The following is a 5,363-nucleotide window of genomic DNA, read 5'->3' on the forward strand; positions in this document are numbered from 1 at the left end:
TTGTCTAGGTTGTCCCCATTGATTCTGTGATTACTGGATGTAATAATGTGTAGGATTTTGAATTGCTACTACAGGAAGTGGAGAATGGAAATCAATACAAGGTCAGTTGAACCCGTCTGTCCTACAGACAGAGGCTGTATCCCAAGCACCCTGTTCGCAGAGCCCTAATCAGAGCCATAGGCCCTCTGGTCAAAAGTAGCGCACTATATAGGGAATAGGATGCTATTTAGGAAACCACGCGAGACAGGCTCCTGTGACTCGGGGAAAGGGGGAGCATCAAAGTAGATTGGTCCTATGGTGCATCAAGAACTTATGGGTTACTGTCTGGGTCCAGTCAAGTCAGTCAGAGAGAACAACATTACCATTGAGTGGCCAGACGATCACATCTTTTCTCCTCGGATAGTAATTCTGCTATCTTGCCTTTCGCTGTTTGGGAATGGTGGCAAGGGATCACACTTGAAAAAGTGGTATCTGTTTTAAAACCAGTATCGAACACTCTGAATTCATCCCAACACAATGCAAAGGTGTACAATGGCGCTATACAACTAAACAACAACGGAGACTATCAGAAAACAAGTTCTATGTAATTCTTTGAAAATAAGTCAGAGTAATTGTCTGAGACCCATTAAATCTATTAATTGGTCTGAGAACCATTAAAATCTATTAATTGTCAGACCCATTAAAGCTATGTTATTGTCTGAGATCCATTAAATCAATGTAATTGTCTGAAACCCATTAAACTTCTGTAGATTGTCTGAGACCATTAAATCATGTAATTGTCTGAACCCATTAAACTCTATGTTATTGTCTGAGAGCCCATTAAATCTATTAATGTCTGAGACCATTTATCAGTTGCGAGACCATTAACTATCTAATCGTAAATGTCTCGAGACCATTAATCTATGTATTGTCTGAGACCCATTACATCTATGTAATTGTCTGAGACCATTAAATCTATGTTATGTCTAGACCCATTAAATCTATGAAATTGTCTGAGACCATTAAATCTATGTAAATTGTCTGACACCCATTAAATCTTATGTTATTGTCTGAGAACCCATTAATCTATGAAATTGTCTGAGACCCTTAAATCTATGTTATTGTCCTGAACCCATTAAATCTATGTTATTGTCTGAGACCCTTTAAATCTAGTATGAAATTTTCTGAGACCATTAACATTCTATGTTATTGTCTGAGACCATTAAAGTCTATGTTATTGTCTGAAGTCCCATTAAATCTATGTAATCTTGGAACCATGAAAAAGCTCTCCTGCCACCTGTGTCTTTAATCCTATTGTTTTTGTCTGAAGTGCTGTTAGTATTCATAGATTGTACCCTGCTATGTATTCCCAATAGGCTTCTGTTAGTCAGTCAATAAAAAGCTTTCCAAAAGAAGCCCGAGGCGCCTGTGCCGTGCCTGCTCTCCTCCGCTCCATAGAATCAGGATCAGCTCTGTCTATCTGGCGACTAACTTTACCAAATAAACACATTATGAATGTTGTCAAAATAGCACCTACTTTCCTATATAGTGCACGTAATTTTGACTTGAGCCCTAATGTCCCTATGAGGAGATAAAAAGAAGAGGAAGAGGAATGTAGAGGACGACTGGGTAACAGGAGCGGCGGCAGCGGGTCTTAAGGGCACTGCTCCCAGAATGCGCGCACGGGTCTAGAGCACTGCTCCAGGGCGGCGCAGCTGGTCTAGGCAACTGCTCCAGGGCGGCGCAGCGGTCTTAAGGCACTGCTCCACGAGTGGCGGCGAGCGTCTAAGGACTGCTCCAGCGGCGCAGCGGTCTAAGGCACTGCTCCAAGGGCCGCGCAGCGGTCTAAGGCACTTGCTCCAGAGTGGCGCAGCGGTCTAAGGCACTGCCTCCAGAGCGCGCAGCGGTCTAAGGACACTTCTCCCGAGCGACGCAGCTGGTCTATGAGGCACTTCTCCCGTAGCGACGCACGGCGGTCTAAGGGCACTGCTCCCAGAGGCGGCGCAGGCGTCTAAGCACTGCTTCCCGACTGCGCAGCGGTCTAAGGCACTGTTCCACGGCGGCGCAGCGGTCTAAGGCACTGCTCCAGGGCGGCGCAGCGTCTAAGGCACTGCTCCCGACGCGCACTGCGTCTAAGCACTGCTCCAGCGGCGCAGCGGTCTAAGGCACTGCTCCAAGTGGCGGCGCCAGCGGTCTATCTAGGCACTGCTCCAGGCGGCGCAGCGGTCTAAGCCACTGCTCCGAGCGCGCGCGATGCTCTGGAGCAGTGCCTTAGACCGCTGCGCCGCTCCTGTTACCCAGTCGTCCTCTCACTTCCTCTTCCTCTCTTTTTATCTCTCTCATAGGGACATAGGGCTCAAGTCAAAATTAGTGCACTATATAGGGAATAGGGTGCTATTTTGACACATTCATAATGTGTTTATTTGGTAATTTAGTCTGCCCAGATAGACAGAGCTGATTCCTGATTCTATGGCAGCGGGAGGAGCAGGCACGGGCCACAGCGCCTCGGGCTTCTTTTGGAAAGCTTTTTATTGACTGACTAACAGAAGCTATTGGGAATACATAGCAGGGTACATCTATGAATACGTAACAGCACTTCAGACAAACAATAGGATTAAAGACACAGTGGCAGGAGAGCTTTTTCATGTTTCCAAGAATTACATAGATTTAATGGGTCTCAGACAATAACATAGATTTAATGGGTCTCAGACAATTATGACATGACACAACCCCTCTCTCCTCCAGTCGTCCTGTCTTGCTGGTCGCAGCAAGATTCTGCCTCGTCCTCAGGAGTTCCAGTTTGAGTGTGATAGGGAACGTAGAGGACGGACGATCGAGGTCAATATCGGTCAAGTCTCCTCAACGAGACCGGAACGAAAGCGGTGTACTCTCTCCTTCTCGTCCAACTCTTTCGGACGATCGTTACTGAGTATTCAGTTCCGTTAGGTTGTTACATTGTTCTTATTATAATTTTGGGACGGTTTGGTTTAACATTACAAATGTCAAACTATACACAATCCCCCCCCCCTAAAAAAAACACCCATTCCTGCAAATCATTGTTCTTTTTGGACGAAAATTGCTCACTTGTAAATTAATGACTTATCAAGAGCACTCACTTGTTGTCCAAAACTTCATGATTACTTTTTCTTTGGCTTCTCCCACCATCATGCAGAAGGAAAAAACGGCATAGCCACATTTAACCTTGTGCCAGGGATCCAAACAGACAATCATCCACTGATAGGACTATTTACAGAGCCGGGTTAAACAGCACATATTCCACTGGAATAGACTAGTATACAGTAGCCAGGGAACTAAAACAGCACATATCCACTGAATAGCACTATATAAGTAGCCCAGGGATCATCAACTACAATTATGTATTTGATTTAACCTTTTTTCAACTAGGCAAGTCAGTTAGAACATATTCTTATTTACATCAATGGCTTCCCGGCCAAACCTAACCAGGACGACACTGGGCCAATTGGTGGCACCGCCCTATGGGGACTCACGGTGCTAGTGATACAACCTGGATACGAACCAGGGTCTGTAGTGACGTCTCTCGTGCTGAATGCAGTGCCTTAGACCGCTGCCGCTCGGGAGCAGTGCTTAGACCGCTGCGCGCTCGGGAGCAGTGTTCTTAGACCGCTGCGCGCCCTGGAGCAGTGCCTTAAACCGCTGCGCCACTCTGGAGCAGTGCCTTAGGACCGCGTGTCCGCGCGCTCGGGAGCAGTGCCTTAGACGCTGCGCCGCCTGGAGCAGTGCTTAGACCGCTGCGCCGCCGCTGGAGCAGTGCCTTAGACCGCTGCGCCGCTCTGAGCAGGTGCCTTAGACAGCTGCGCGTCGGGGAGCAGTGCCTTAGCGCTGCGCCGCCTGGAGCAGTGCCTTAGACCGCTGCGCGCCCGTGGAGCAGTGCCTTAGACCGCTGCGCACTCGGGACAGTGCTTAGACCGCTGCGCCGCTCTGGGCAGTGCCTTAGACCGCTGCGTGCGTCGCTGGGAGAAGTGCCTATAGACCACTCGCGTCGCTCGGGAGAAGTGCCTTAGACCGCTGCGCGCTCTGGAGCAGTGCCTTAGACGCTGCGCCACTCTGGAGCATTGCCTTAGCCGCTGCGCGGACGCCTGGCATGCCCTGTAGGGACCGCTGCGCCGCTGGAGCAGTCCTTAGCGCTGCGCCACTCTGGAGCAGTGCCTTAGACCGCTGCGCCGCCCTGGAGCAGTGCCTTAGACGCTGCGCCGCCCTGGAGCAGTGCCTTATAGACCCGCTGCCGCATTCTGGAGCAGTGCGCTTTAGACCCGCTGCCGCGCTCCGTGCTTACCCAGGTGTCCTCATCACTTCACTTCTTTCCTCTCTTTATCTCTCTCATAGGGACATAGGGCTCAAGTCAAATTACGTGCACTATATAGGAATAGGGTGCTATTTTGACACATTCATAATGTGTTTATTTGGTAATTTAGTCTGCCAGATAGAGAGCTGATTCCTGATTCTTTATCAGCCGGGAGGAGCAGGCACGGCACAGCGCCTCGGGCTGTCTTTGTAGAAGCTTTTTATTGACTGAATAACAGAAGCTATTGGAATACTAGCAGGGTACATCTATGAAATAGTAACAGCACTTCAGACAAACAATAGGATTAAAGACACATGGGCAGGAGAGCTTTTTCATGTTCCAAGAGATTACATAGAATTATAATTGGGTCTCAGACAAAAACATAGACTTTAATGGGTCTCAGACAATAACATAGAGTTAATGGTCTCAGAAATTTCATAGATTTAATGCGTCTAGACAATAACATAGATTTAATGGGTCTCAGACAATAACATAGATTTAATGGGTCTCAGCCAATTTCATAGATTAATGGGTCTCAGACAATAACATAGATTTAATGGGTCTCAGACAATTACATAGATTTAATGGGTCTCAGACAATTTCATAGATTTAATGGGTCTCAGACATAACATAGATTTAATGGTCCCAGACAATTACATAGATTTAATGGGTCTCAGACAATAACATAGATTTAATGGGTCTCAGACATTTACATAGATTTAATGGTCTCAGACAATAACATAGATTTAATGGGTCTCAGACAATAACAATAGATTTAATGGGTCTCGAACAATAACATAGATTAATGGGTTCAGACAATTACATAGATTTAATGAGGTCTCAGACAATACATACAGAGTTTAATGGGTCTCAGACAATACATTTTGATTTAATGGATCTCAGAAAATAACATAGCTTTAATGGGTCTCAATAATAGATATGTTTCAGACAATTAATAGATTTAATGGGTCTCAGACCAATTACAATAGGATTTAGATGGGTCTCAGACAAATCTACATTGATCTGTTAAAGAATACATAGAACTTGTTTCTGATAGGTC

General features: G+C 46.5%; 1 protein-coding gene across 1 annotated transcript in view; it reads left to right on the forward strand.

Annotated features, from left to right (window-relative positions):
* Positions 1-5,363, forward strand: part of LOC112075505 (rho GTPase-activating protein 42) — a gene marked incomplete at its 3' end in the record, with an annotated part of 74,602 nt that overhangs the window by 49,405 nt on the left and 19,834 nt on the right. The window lies entirely within an intron of this gene.

This window comes from Salvelinus sp. IW2-2015, unplaced genomic scaffold (assembly GCF_002910315.2).
Source record: "Salvelinus sp. IW2-2015 unplaced genomic scaffold, ASM291031v2 Un_scaffold3205, whole genome shotgun sequence".
Lineage (NCBI taxonomy): Eukaryota > Metazoa > Chordata > Actinopteri > Salmoniformes > Salmonidae > Salvelinus > Salvelinus sp. IW2-2015.